Raw genomic sequence first — 15,536 nt, forward strand, 5'->3', positions numbered from 1 at the left:
ACCCAAACCCACCCTATATGGCCGAAACTTAACCCCCCTCCCTCCCCTATATAAAGCCTTCCATTCTTCCTCATTTTCACACAACACAACCCACTCTTCTCTTCTTGGCCGAAACACAACCCCTTCTCCCTCTCCTCTATTTTTTCTTATTCTTCATCTATTCTTTCTTCTCTTGCTCGAGGGCGAGCAAAATTCTAAGTTTGGTGTGGTAAAAGCATAAGCTTTTTGTTTTTCCATTACCATTGATGGCACCTAAGACCGGAGAATCCTCCAGAAAAGGGAAAGGGAAGACAAAAGCTACCACCTCCGAGTCATGAGAGATAGAAAGTTTCATCTCCAAAGCCCATCAAGACCACTTCTATGATGTTGTGGCCAAGAAGAAGGTGATCCCCGAGGTCCCTTTCAAACTCAAAAGAAATAAGTATCCGGAGATCCGACATGAAATTCAAAGAAGAGGTTGGGAAGTTTTAACAAATCCCATCCAACAAGTCGGCATCCTAATGGTTCAAGAGTTCTATGCCAATGCATGGATCACCAAGAACCATGATCAAAGTAAGAACCCGGATCCAAAGAACTATGTTACAATGGTTCGGGGGAAATACTTAGATTTTAGTCCGGAAAATGTGAGGTGGGCGTTCAACTTGCCAAACATGGAAGAGAACGCACGCCCCTACACAAGGAGAGTCAACTTTGATCAAAGGTTGGACCAAGTCCTCATGAACATATGTGTAGAAGGAGCTCAATGGAAGATTGACTCAAAAGGCAAACCGGTTCAACTAAGAAGACTGGACCTTAAGCCTGTAGCTAGAGGATGGTTGGAGTTCATTCAATGCTCAATTATTCCCACTAGCAACCGGTCTGGAGTTACTATAGACCGGGCCATCATGATCCATAGCATCATGATTGGAGAAGAGGTGGAAGTTCATGAGATTATACCTCAAGAACTCTACAAGGTGGCTGACAAGTCCTCCACTATGGCAAGGTTAGCCTTTTCTCACCTCATTTGCCACCTATGCAATTTGGCTGGGATTGACATAGAGGGAGATATCCTCATTAAAGAGGACAAGCCCATCACTAAGAAAAAGATGGAGCAAGCAAGAGAGCCCATTCATGGAGCTCAAGAGGCGTATGAAGCTCATCACCATGAGATCTCGGAGATGCCTCAAATGCACTTTCCTCCGCAAAACTATTGGGAGCAAATCAACACCTCCCTAGGAGAATTGAGTTCCAATATGGGACAACTAAGGGTGGAACATCAAGAGCACTCCATCTTCCTTCATGAAATAAGAGAAGATCAAAAAGCAATGAGGGAGGAGCAACAAAGACAAGGAAGAGACATGGAAGAGCTCAAGGACATCATTGGTTCCTCAAGAAGGAAACACCACCATCACTAAGGTGGATTCATTCCTTGTTCTTATTTCTTCTATTTTTCATTTTCTATGTTATGTGCTTATCTATGTTTGTGTCTTCATTACATGATCATTAGTAGTTAGTAACTATGTCTTAAAGTTATGAATGTCCTATGAATCCATCACCTCTCTTAAATGAAAAATGTTTTAATTCAAAAGAACAAGAAGTACATGAGTTTCGAATTTATCCTTGAACTTAGTTTAATAATATTGATGTGGTGACAATGCTTCTTGTTTTCTGAATGTATGCTTGAACAGTGCATATGTCTTTTGAAGTTGTTGTTTAAGAATGTTAAATATGTTGGCTCTTGAAAGAATGATGACTAGGAGACATGTTATTTGATAATCTGAAAAATCACAAAAATGATTCTTGAAGCAAGAAAAAGCAGCAAAGAACAAAGCCTGCAGAAAAAAAATAATAGGCGAAAAAAAATAGAAAGAAAAAGAAAAAGCAAGCAGAAAAAGCCAAAGCTCTTAAAACCAAGAGGCAAGAGCAAAAAGCCAATAACCCTTAAAACCAAAAGGCAAGGGTAATTAAAAAGGATCCCAAGGCTTTGAGCATCAGTGGATAGGAGGGCCTAAAGGAATAAAATCCTGGTCTAAGCGGCTAAACCAAGCTGTCCCTAACCATGTGCTTGTGGCGTGTAGGTGTCAAGTGAAAACTTGAGACTGAGCGGTTAAAGTGAAGGTCCAAAGCAAAAAAAAAAAGAGTGTGCTTAAGAACCCTGGACACCTCTAATTGGGGACTTTAGCAAAGCTGAGTCACAATCTGAAAAGGTTCACCCAATTATGTGTCTGTGGCATTTATGTATCCGGTGGTAATACTGGAAAACAAAGTGCTTAGGGCCACGGCCAAGACTCATAAAGAAGTTGTGTTCAAGAATCATCATATTGAACTAGGAGAATCAATAACACTATATGAACTCTGAGTTCCTATAGATGCCAATCATTCTGAACTTCAATGGATAGAGTGAGATGCCAAAACTATTCAAGAGGCAAAAAGCTACAAGTCCCGCTCATCTGATTGGAGCTATGTTTCATTGATAGTTTGGAATTTATAGTATATTCTCTTCTTTTTATCCTACATGATTTTCAGTTGCTTGGGGACAAGCAACAATTTAAGTTTGGTGTTGTGATGAGCGGATAATTTATACACTTTTTGGCATTGTTTTTAGTATGTTTTTAGTAGAATCTAGTTACTTTTAGGGATGTTTTCATTAGTTTTTATGTTAAATTCACATTTCTGGACTTTACTATGGGTTTGTGTGTTTTTCTGTGATTTCAGGTATTTTCTGGCTGAAATTGAGGGACTTGAGCAAAAATCAGATTCAGAGGTTGAAGAAGGACTGCTGATGCTGTTGGATTCTGACCTCCCTGAACTCAAAGTGGATTTTCTAAAGCTACAGAACTCGAAATGGCACGCTTCCAATTGCGTTAGAAAGTAGACATCCCGAGCTTTTCAGAAATATATAATAGTCCATACTTTGTTTAAGTTTAGAGGATGCAAACTGGCGTTCAACGCCAGCTCTCTGCCCAATTCTGGCGTCCAGCGCCAGAAACAAGTTGCAAAGTGGAGTTCAACGCCCAAACTGGCACAAAAACTGGCGTTCAACTCCAGGAATGACCTCTACACGTGTAACACTCAAGCTCAGCCCAAGAACACACCAAGTGGGGCCCGGAAGTGGATTTATGCATCAATTACTTACTTCTGTAAACCCTAGTGACTAGTTTATTATAAATAGAACTTTTTATCATTGTATTCGTAGTCTTGGTTACTCCGGTTCTCCTCTGGGGCCGAGACCAATGAACTCCATTATCACTTATGTATTTTTAACGGTAGAATTTCTGCACTCCATAGATTAAGGTGCGGAGCTCTGCTGTTCCTCAAGGATTAATGCAAAGTACTACTGTTTTCTATTCAATTCAACTTATTCCACTTCTAAGATATTCATTCGCACTTCAACCTGAATGTGATGAACGTGACAATCATCATCATTCCCTATGAACGCGTGCCTGACAACCACTTCCGTTCTACATTAGACTGAATGAGTATCTCTTAGATTACTAATACAGGGGACCGAGTCCGAGATATTGGGATCTTCGTGGTGCAAGCTAGAATGATGGCGGCATTAAAGAGAATCCGAAAAGTCTAAACCTTGTCTGTGGTATTCCGAGTAGGATTCAATGATTGAATGACTGTGACGAGCTTCAAACTCGCAATTGCTGGGCGTAGTGACATTCGCAAAAGGATAGTAAATCCTATTCCAGCATGATCGAGAACCGACAGATGAATAGCCGTGCCATGACAGGGTGCGTTGACCATATTCACTGAGAGGATAGGATGTAACCATTGACAAGGGTGATGCCTCCAGACGATTAGCCGTGCCGTGACAGGGCATTTGGATCATTTTCCCGAGAGAAGACCGAAAGTAGCCATTGACAATGGTGATGCATTACATAAAGCCAGCCATGGAAAGGAGTAAGACTAATTGGATGAAGGTAGCAGGAAAGCAGAGGTTCAGAGGAACGAAAGCATCTCTATTCGCTTATCTGAAATTCTCACCAATGATTTACATAAGTATTTCTATCATTATTTTATTAATTATTTTCGAAAACCCCATTACTATTTTATATCCGCCTAACTGAGATTTACAAGGTGACCATAGCTTGCTTCATACCAACAATCTCCGTGGGATTCGACCCTTACTCACGTAAGGTATTACTTGGACGACCCAGTGCACTTGCTGGTTAGTTGTGCGAAGTTGTGAACCATGGTATTGGCATCATATTTTTGGCGCCATTACCAGGGAAAGAAAGAGCGATGAATTTTACATACTCAAAGTGTAATCACAATTTCTGCGCACCAATGGCAAATAAGATGAGGAAAAGCTAGCCTTGCCATGGGGGAGGACTTTTCGGCCATTTTATAGAGTTCAAGAGAGATGACTTCATGAACTTCTACTTTCTCTCCAATCATGATGCTATGAATCATGATGGCCCGATCCACAGGAACTTCAGATCGGTTGCTAGTGTGGATGATGGAGCGTTGGATGAACTCCAACCATCCTCTAGCCACAGGCTTGAGGTCCAGTCTTCTTAGTTGAACCGGCTTGCCTTTGGAGTCAATCTTCAATTGAGCTCCTTCCACACATATGTCCATGAGGATTTGGTCCAACCTTTGATTAAAGTTGACCCTTCTAGTGTAGGGGCGTGTATCTCCTTGCATCATAGGCAAGTTAAACACCAACCTTACATTTTCCGGACTAAAATCTAAGTATTTCCCCCGAACCATGGTGAGATAATTCTTTGGGTCCGGGTTCTTACTTTGATCATGGTTCCTAGCGATCCATGCATTGGCATAGAACTCTTGAACCATTAGGATGCCGACTTGTTGGATGGGTTTTGTTAGAACTTCCCAACCTCTTCTTTGGATTTCATGTCGGATCTCCGGATACTCATTCTTCTTGAGCTTGAAAGGGACCTCAGGGATCACCTTCTTCTTGGCCACAACATCATAGAAGTGGTCTTGATGAGCTTTGGAGATGAATCTTTCCATCTCCCATGACTCGGAGGTGGAAGCTTTTGTCTTCCCTTTTCCTTTTCTAGAGGATTCTCCGGTCTTAGGTGCCATCAATGGTAATGGAAAAACAAAAAGCTTATGCTTTTACCACACCAAAGTTAGAATTTTGCTCGCCCTCGAGCAAGAAAAGAAAGAATAGATGAAGAAGAAGAAGAAATGGAGGAGATGGAGAGGGAGATGTGTTTCGGTCAAGAAGGGGAAGAGAGGGTTTTGTTGTGTGAATTTGAAGAAGAATGGAGGGCTATATATAGGGAAGGGAGGGGGGTAAGGTTTCGGCCATATAGGGTAGGTTTGGGTGGGAAATTGATTTTAAATTTTGAAGGTAGGTGGTGTTAATGAGGTAGGTTTATGGGGAAGAGTGGGTGGATGTGAGTGGTGAAGTGGTGATAGGGAAGAGAGATTGAGGTGATTGGTGAAAAGTTTTGGGGAAGAGTGTTTATGGAATTGTGTGAAAGAGGGGGTGAGAAGAAGTGAGTGGAGGTAGGTGGGGATCCTGTGGGGTCCACAGATCCTGAGCTGTTCAAGGATTTACAACCTTGCACCCAATTAGGCATGCAAAATTCCCTTGCACACAACTCTGGGCGTTTAGAGCCAGATTGGTGCTTGTTCTGGGCGTTGAACGCCCATTTGTTGCCCATTTCTGGCATTGAACGCCAGAACCATGCTTGTTCTGGGCGTTCAGCACCAGCTTTTCTCCAGGGTGCAATTCTGGCATTCAAACACCCAGATGCTGCCCATTTTTGGCGTCAGAGCCAGAACCATGCTCTGTTCTGGCGTTGAATGCCAGCCAGATGCATCTTACTGGCGTTTAAACGCCAGTAAGGTCTTCCTCCAGGGTGTGATTTTTTCTTCTGCTGTTTTTGATTTCGTTTTCAATTTTTATATTTATTTTGTGACTACACATGATCATGAACCTAATAAAACATGAAAAACAACAAAAATAGAAATTAGATAAAAATTGGGTTGCCTCCCAACAAGCGCTTCTTTAATGTCAATAGCTTGATAGTGGGCTCTCATGGAGCCTCACAGATGTTCAGAGCATTGTTGAGACTCTCCAACACCAAACTTAGAGTTTGGATATGGGAGTTCAACACCAAACTTAGAGTTTGGTTGTGGCCTCCCAACACCAAACTTAGAGTTTGACTGTGGGGCTCTGGTTGACTCTGCAATGAGAGAAGCTTACTATGCTTCCTCTCCATCGGTACAGAGAGAGATCCTTGAGTTTTAAACACAAGGTTGTCCTCATTTAATTGAAGGATCAATTCTCCTCTGTCCACATCAATCACAGCTCTTGCTGTGGCTAGGAAGGGTCTTCCAAGGATGATGAATTCATCCTCATCCTTCCCAGTATCTAGGACTATGAAATCAGCAGGGATGTAAAGGCCTTCAACCTTTACTAACACGTCCTCTACTTGTCCATAAGCCTATTTTCTTGAATTGTCTGCCATCTCTAATGAGATTTTAGTGGCTTGCACCCCAAAGATTCCCAGTTTCTCTATTACAGAGAGGGGGCATGAGGTTTATCCCTGAACCAAGGTCACACAGAGCCTTCTCAAAGGTCATGGTGCCTATGGTACAAGATATTAAGAACTTTCTAGGATCCTGTTTCTTCTGAGGCAATTTTAGTTGATCCAGATCACTTAGATCATTGGTGAACAAGGGAGTTTCATCTTCCCAAGTCTCAATACCAAATAATTCGGCATTTAGCTTTATGATTGCAACAAGAAACTTGGCAGCTTGCTCTTCAATAACATCCTCATTCTCTTCAGAAGAGGAATACTCATCAGAGCTCATGAATGGCATAAGGAGGTTTAATGGAATCTCTATGGTCTCTAGATGAGTCTCAGATTCCTTTGGTACCTCAGAGGGAAACTCCTTATTGATCACTGGACGTCCCAGGAGGTCTTCCTCCTTGGGATTCACGTCCTCTCCTTCCTTCACAGGTTCGGCCATGGTGATTAATTCAATGGCCTTGCACTCTCCTTTTGGATTTTCTTCTGTATTGCTTGGGAGAGTACTAGGAGGGATTTCAGTGATCCTTTTACTCAGCTGGCCCACTTGTGCCTCCAAATTTCTAATGGATGACCTTGTTTCATTCATGAAACTCACAGTGGCCTTAGATAGATCAGAGACTAAGTTTGCTAAATTAGAGGTATTTTGTTCAGAGTTCTCTGTCTGTTGCTGAGTGGATGATGGAAAAGGTTTACTATTGTTAAACCTATTTCTTCCACCATTATTAAAGCCTTGTTGAGGCTTTTGATCCTTCCATGAGAAATTTGGATGATTTCTCCATGATGGGTTATAGGTGTTTCCATAAGGTTCACCCATATAATTTACCTCTGCTATTGCAGGGTTTTCAGGATCATAAGCTTCTTCTTCAGAAGATGCCTCTTGAGTACTATTGGATGCAGCTTGCATTCCATTCAAACTCTGAGAAATCATATTGACTTGCTGAGTCAATATTTTGTTCTGAGCCAATATGGCATTCAGAGTATCAATTTCAAGAACTCCTTTCTTCATAGGCGTCCCATTACTCACAGGATTCCTCTCAGAAGTGTACATGAACTGGTTATTAGCAACCATGTGAATGAGTTCTTTAGCTTCTGCAGGCATTTTCTTTAGGTGAATGGATCCACCTGCAGAAGTATCCAATGACATCTTAGCCAATTCAGATAGACCATCATAGAATATATCCAGGATGGTCCATTCTGAAAGCATGTCAGAAGGACACTTTTTGGTCAGTTGCTTGTATCTTTCCCAAGCTTCATAGAGGGATTCACCTTCTTTCTGTCTGAAGGTTTGAACATCCACTCTAAGCTTGCTCAGCTTTTGAGGAGGAAAGAACTTGGCTAAGAAAGCTGTGACCAGCTTGTCCCAATAGTTCAGGCTATCTCTGGGTTGAGAGTCCAACCACACTCTAGCTCTGTCTCTTATAGCAAAAGGGAAAAGCATGAGCCTGTAGACTTCAGGATCTACTCCATTAGTCTTAACAGTATCACATATCTGCAAGAATTCAGTTAAGAACTGAAAAGGATCTTCAGATGGAAGTCCATGAAACTTGCAGTTCTGCTGCATCAGAGAAACTAGCTGAGGTTTCAGCTCAAAGTTGTTTGCTCCAATGGCAGGAATGGAGATGCTTCTTCCATGTAAATTGGAATTAGGTGCAGTAAAGTCACCAAGCATTCTCCTTGCATTATTGTTGTTGGGTTTGGCTGCCATCTCCTTTACTTGTTCGAAATTTTCAATAAGGTTGTCTCTGGATTGTTGTAATTTAGCTTCTCTTAGTTTCCTCTTCAGAGTCCTTTCAGGTTCTGGATTAGCTTCAACAAGAATGCCTTTTTTCTTGTTCCTGCTCATAAGAAAGAGAAGAGAACAAGAAAAGAAGATGAATCCTCTATGTCACAATAAAGAGGTTCCTTATTGTTAGTAGAAGAAGAAAATGAATAGGGGTGAAGAAGAATGAAGAATCCAAACACAAGGGTAAGGATAGGAGCAGTGATGTGAGATGAAGAGAAGTGTTAGTAGATGAATAAATAATTAGAAGGAGATGAGGGAGAAGGATTTTCGAAAATTATTTTTGAAAAAGGGTTAGTGATTTTCGAAAATAGTTTTTGAAAAAGGTTAGTAATTTTTGAAAATTAAAATAAAAAATTAAAATAATTAGTTAATTAAAAAGAATTTTTGAAAAAGAGGGAGGATATTTTCGAAAATTAGAAAGAGAGAGTTAGTTAGGTAGTTTTGAAAAAGATAAGAAACAAACAAAAAGTTAGTTAGTTAGTTGAAACAAATTTTTGAAAAGATTAGAAGTTAGGAAGTTAGAAAAGATATTTTGAAATCAAAGTTTTGAAAAAGATAAGATAAGAAGATATTTTTGAAAAGATATGATTTAAATTAGTTTTTGAAAAAGATTTGATTTTTAAAATCATAATTAATGACTTGATTCACAAGAAATCACAAGATGTGATTCTAGAACTCAAAGTTTGAATCTTTCTTAACAAGCAAGTAACAAACTTGAAATTTTTGAATCAAAACATTAATTGATGATGTTATTTTCGAAAATTAGGAGGTAGAGATAAGAAAAAGATTTTTGAAAAATATTTTTAAAATTTTCGAAATTAACTAAGAAAAATGAAAAAGATTTTGAAAAAGATAAGATTTTTAAATTGAAAATTTGATTTGACTCATAAGAAACAACTAGATTTTAAAAATTTTTGAAAAAGTCAAATCTAATTTTCGAAATTTTAAGAGAGAAAAAGGGAAAGGTATTTTTTTTGATTTTTTGAATTTTTATGATGAGAAAGAAAAACACTAAAAAAGACTCAATGCATGAAAATTTTGGATCAAAGTATGTGATGAATGCAAGAACACTATGAATGTCAAGATGAACACCAAGAACACTTTGAATGTCAAGATGAATCATCAAGAACTTATTTTTGAAAATTTTTATATGCAAAGAAAACATGCAAGACACCAAACTTAGAAATCTTTCATGCTTAGACTCTATGGATGCAAGATTGCATATGAAAAACAAGAAAAGAAACATAACATGAAAACATCAAGATCAAACAAGAAGACTTACCAAGAACAACTTGAAGATCATGAAGAACACTATGAATGCATGAATTTTTCAAAAAATGCAAGATGAATAAGCAATTGACACCAAACTTAAAATCTGACTCAAGACTCAAACAAGAAACACAAAATATTTTTGGTTTTTATGATTTTCTAAATTTTTTTTGGTATTTTCGAAAATTAATTTGAAAAAGAAAAAAATAAGGATTCCAAAATTTTTAATATGAATTCTAGGAATCTTATGCTCTTTAGTCTAAAGCTCCAATCAAAGGGTCAGGCATGGCTTAATAGCCAGCCAAGCTTTAGTATGTAACTCAGACATGACACGTCTAACATGCCCTATCCAGAAGAATTAGACATGGCTTTACAGCCAGCCAGGCTTCAACATGCTTCATGAAACACTAGAATTCATTCTTAAAAATTCTGAAAAAATATATTTTTGAAAACATTTTTTTTTTCGAAAACGGGTGAGAAATTTTTGAAAGATTTTTGAAAAATTTTTTTTTTGAAGATAAAACAAAAAGAAAATTACCTAATCTGAGCAACAAGATGAACCGTCAGTTGTCCAAACTCGAATAATCCCCGGCAACGGTACCAAAAACTTGGTGCACGAAATTGTGATCATCAATGGCGACATCAACATGGTACGCTCAATTGTAATCTCAACTTTTTATCACAACTTCACACAACTAACCAGCAAGTGCACTGGGTCGTCCAAGTAATAAACCTTACGCGAGTAAGGGTCGATCCCACGGAGATTGTTGGTATGAAGCAAGCTATGGTCATCTTGTAAATCTCAGTCAGGCTGATATAGAATGGTTATGGAGTTTTCGAATATTAATAATAAAATAGGGATAGAAATACTTATGTAAATCCTTGGTGAGAATTTCAGATAAATGCATGGAGATGCTTTCGTCCCTCTAAACCTCTGCTTTCCTGCTGTCTTCATCCAATCAGTCTTACTCCTTTCTATGGCTGGCTTTATTTAAGGACATCACCGTTGTCAATGGCTACTTTTGATCCTCTCTGGAAAATGGTCCGATGTGCTGTCACTGCATGGCTAATCGTCTGGAGGCGTCACCCTTGCCAATGGCTGCATCCTATCCTCTTGTGAAAATGGTCCAAATGCTCTGTCACAGCACGGCTAATCATCTGAGGTTCTCGATCATACTGGAATAGGATTCACCCTCCTTTTGCGTCTGTCACTACGCCCAGTACTCGTGAGTTTGAAGCTCGTCACAGTCATTCAATCCCTGAATCCTACTCGGAATACCACAGACAAGGTTTAGACTTTCCGGATTCTCATGAATGCTGCCATCATTCTAGCTTACACCACGAAGATTCTGATTAAGAGATCTAAGAAATACTCATTCAATCTAAGGTAGAACGGAAGTGGTTGTCAGGCACGCGTTCATAAGGAATGATGATGATTGTCACGTTCATCACATTCAGGTTGAAGTGCGAATGAATATCATAGAAGCGAAATAAGTTGAATTGAATAGAAAAATAGTAGTACTTTGCATTAATCTTTGAGGAACAGCAGAGCTCCACACCTTAATCTATGGAGTGTAGAAACTCTACCGTTGAAAATACATAAGTGAAAGGTCCAGGCATGGCCGAATGGCCAGCCCCCCTGATCTAAGAACCAGACGTCCAAAGATGTTCCAAAGATCTCTAATACAATAGTAAAAAGTCCTATTTATAATAAACTAGCTACTAGGGTTTACAGAAGTAAGTAATTGATGCATAAATCCACTTCCAGGGCCCACTTGTTGTGTGCTTGGGCTGAGCTTGAATGTTACACGTGCAAAGGCTCTTTCTAGAGTTGAACGCCAGGTTGTAACGTATTTCTGGCGTTCAACTCTGGTTTGTGACTTGTTTCTGGCGTTTAACTCCAGACAGCAGCGTAGAACTGGCGTTCAACGCCCTTTTACGTCGTCTAAACTTGTTCAAAGTATGGACTATTATATATTGCTGGAAAGCCCTGGATGTCTACCTTCCAATGCAATTGGAAGTGCGCCGTTTTGAGTTTTGTAGCTCCAGAAAATCGACTTTGAGTGCAGGGAGGTCAGAATCCAACAGCATCAGCAGTCCTTCTTCAACTTCTGAATCTGATTTTTGCTCAAGTCCCTCAATTTCAGCCAGAAAATACCTGAAATCATAGAAAAATACACTAACTCATAGTAAAGTCCAGAAATGTGAATTTAACATAAAAACTAATAAAAACATCCCTAAAAGTAACTAGATTCTACTAAAAACATACTAAAAACAATGCCAAAAAGTGTATAAATTATCCGCTCATCAGGTACCAGCTCTGTCAGAGAGAGACTGAGGGTTGGGTATCCTGAACAAGATACATTCCTCATGTAGTCTTAAGACTAGCTCATCTCTTCCCACATCAAGTATGGCCTTTGCATTGGCTAAAAAAGGCCTTCCAAGGATGATGGATTCATATCTGTCCTCCCTTGTGTCTAGAATTACAAACTCAGTATGGATGTAATGATTTTCAACCTTCACTAGGACATCCTCCACCATGCCATACGCCCTTTTTAGGGTCTTATCATCCATCTCTAATGAGATTGTGGCACACTGCACCTCTAGAATTCCTAGCCTCTTTATACAGACAGAGGCAGCAGATTGATGCTTGAGCCAAGGTCACATAGTGCCTTTTCAAAGGTGATGGTCCCTATAGTACAGGGAATCAGGAAGCTTCTAGGATTCGGTAGCTTCTGAGGAAGCTTCTGTTGAACCAGGGCACTACACTCCTTGGCTAGTACCACAGGTTCATCTTCCTTCTCCAATGCCTCTGTATGAGAGGAGTTGGCTTTCAGCTTCCTAGGGATTTCTAGGTACTGGTGCGGGATTTATAAACCACAAACTAACAGGCAAGTGCACCGGGTCGTACCAAGTAGTACCTCAAGTGAATGAGGGTCGATCCCACGAGGATTGATGGACTAAGCAACAATGATTAAGTGATTCACTTAGTTAGACAAACAGAAAATGGTGTTTTGAGAATTCAATTGCATCAAACAGTAATTCAGAAAATCATAAAATAGGCAGCAACTGGATTATGAAATATATGGAGAAAGCAGTTAAGGCTTCAGAGATATTTATTTTTCAGATTAACTTTTCTTACCAACTATTTTAATCATGCAAGATTAAATTCAAGGCAAACTATATGTGACTAAACCCTAATTCCTTAGACCTTTTTAGTCTCCTCTAACCTTCATCAACCGCCAATTCCTTGGTCACTTGATTCCAATTAGAGGGTTAAGATCAATTATAGTTTATGTGCCACAAAAACCCTAATTACCCCAAATATAAGAGGATTATATGTCACGTATCCCGTTAACTCCAGATAATTAGAAATTTAGGAGAAATTATTTTCAAGCTATTGTTCAAGCAAAGAGCTTTTCCAAGATTTACAAGAACTCAATTAGAACAAGGGTCATACTTCCGTTCCACCCAGATTCATAAGATAAAGAACGAAAACAATTCTTGAATTTGAAATCAATACATGAATTAAAATAGAACAGTAATAGTATTAATCCATAGAATAAACAGAGCTCCTAACCTTAATAGTGGAGGTCTAGTTGCTCATGGTATAGAGAGAAAACAAGGATTCTAAAAACTATAAAGTGCGGAATGAGGTATGAGAGAAGAGAAACGCCCACAGGGCTGATTATTTTCCTTTTTAAATCTAATCCTAATTAATGTAAAATATATTTTCTAAAACTAAATAATATCTTTTTCTTTTTTAAAATAAAATAAAATTTTAATTAAAATTAATTAAAACACTCGTGCAAGCCTTGATGAAATGTGGGGACCACTTGAGAACTTAAGGCTGGAGCCTAACTTGATGGAGGTGGCACCTAACTTGAGCTTGGCTTAATAGAATTGGTTGTTGATGGTTGTCCTGGTGCCTAACTTGAGAAACTCCAAGTTAGGCGCCACCTTGGCAGTGTGCATTAGGAGGCCTTTCTCTCGTCCTGGCGCCTAACTTGGGAAAAACCAAGTTAGGTGCCACCCATGCAGCGCACAACTCATAGTAAAGTCTTCCTTTGGCGCTTAACTTGGGATTTCCCAAGCTAGGCGCCACCATGGCCGAATTGTTGGAAAAGAAGTGTAGACTATTACATATAGTTGTAAAGCTCTGAAAGTTAGCTTTCTAATGCCACTAGAATCACGTCAATTGGACCTTTGTAACTCGAGTTATTCATGTTAGAGTGCAGGGAGGTCAGGGTTGACAGCATCATTCACTTTTTTATCTTTTTCTACAGAAACTCCATCAAATCCATCCGAATGCTACCTGAAATAAGTAGAATTGCATATAACTCAAAGTACCATCCATAATGGCTAAAAGGTATTTAAATCTTGATTAAACTCAATAATTTGAATTCAAATTCACTATGAAAAGATAGAAAAGATGCTCACACATCACAGCAGCAAACTTGAATTGTTGCTTGTCCTCAAGCAACTAAAACTAATATAGTCTTAGGATGTGAATTTGCATGAGAAGTGACTGTCCAATCAAGCTCCTGTCACTCTTTACAGTGGGGTTTATACACTACAATCCTGAATAGTTTTGGCATCTCACTATCCTTTGAATAAGAGGAATATCACTGTCATTCGGAATTAGAATCTGGATAATATTATGAATTCTCTAATCTTTTTATTTCAAATTAACCCTTGAACACAGCAAATTTTCTTTAATTCTCTTTTCTTTGGTGCTTTACACCTTGAGCATGGCCGTGACTTTAAATGCTTTGTCTCAAGCTTCACTTGACACAAAAACACCACAAGTGGGGAACTCTCTTTAGGTTCTGATTTTTCTTTCAGTTATTCCCAGATAGTGGTGCTCAAAGCCTTTGGCATACTCTATTAAATGCACTTGATCTCGACTCTTAGTGCTCTGTATCAAGGATTACTTGACACAATTATACCACAAGCATATGACAAGAAAAATAATTCTTTGAGCTTTCAATCATGTCTGACCTCCCTAGTCATTGATGCTCAGAGTCTTGGAGCTTACTTTTATTTTTTTTTCTTTTGTTGTTTCTTTTGCTTCAAGGATTACGCTTATGTTTACTTCATAGAATTCATAATACTTCTCTAAATTCTTGTTCCTCATACATCAACATCCTTTTATTCAAACTCAAATATGCACTATTCATATCATGCATTCAGAATCACAAATAATACCACCAATAAGACTACTCTTTGATATAAACTCTATTTCTCATGCAATACATCACTTCTTTTTTCTTTTGCTTTTGAATTCAAGGTCCGTGAGCGATATATGAGACAAATTTTCAAATCTAAAAGCAATTAACAGAATTAAAATAGCAAATCAAACTAGAACCTAGGAATTGAGATACCAAAAGATCATGCAAACACTAAGACAAAATAGCAGAAAATAGGAACATAACATAATAATGGCAGAATAAAATAGGAAGTGAAAGGAACTAAGCCACCTCAATCTCCATGATGGGGATCTCTCTCCTCCGGCTGTGGTCCATATGGTCCTCTCAGGTGGCTATAATCCTGTCTCAGCTGGGAAATCTCCTGGCGCTGAGAGTCCTGAGCAGCTCTCATCTGATCAAGGGTGGTGGTGAGCAGGGGAGAAGCTAGACAATATTTACTAGGAGGCCAATATTTTTTTTAGATTTTTATTTTAACAAAAAAAAATAATTATACATATAATTTTTATTAAAAATAACAACTAAGACTTAAAATTTACTTTTTATAAGATCACTGAACATATTGTATATTAAAAAACTTAAACACAAATATCTCAAAACTAATTTCAAATATTGTAATATAGGTTGTTATATACTTGCTTTTAGAATCTTCAAATACTATTTAATTCCTTTTTAGATGTTTCCTACAAAATTATTTAAAAAATGTATTATGCTTCATGTAAATAATTTAAATCACAACGATAACTTATGCAATGAAAAAATTAATAATAATAT

General features: G+C 38.6%; 1 protein-coding gene and 1 non-coding gene across 2 annotated transcripts in view; both read left to right on the forward strand.

Annotated features, from left to right (window-relative positions):
• Positions 1-15,536, forward strand: part of LOC148580057 (uncharacterized) — a 69,783-nt gene that overhangs the window by 19,850 nt on the left and 34,397 nt on the right. The window lies entirely within an intron of this gene.
• On the forward strand, positions 7,702-7,809 carry LOC148580059 (small nucleolar RNA R71). The gene has a single exon (XR_015896802.1). It is a non-coding gene; the product is annotated as a small nucleolar RNA R71 (small nucleolar RNA).

This window comes from Arachis ipaensis, chromosome B10, assembly GCF_059453495.1.
Source record: "Arachis ipaensis isolate K30076 ecotype BB chromosome B10, ASM5945349v1, whole genome shotgun sequence".
Classification (NCBI taxonomy): domain Eukaryota; kingdom Viridiplantae; phylum Streptophyta; class Magnoliopsida; order Fabales; family Fabaceae; genus Arachis; species Arachis ipaensis.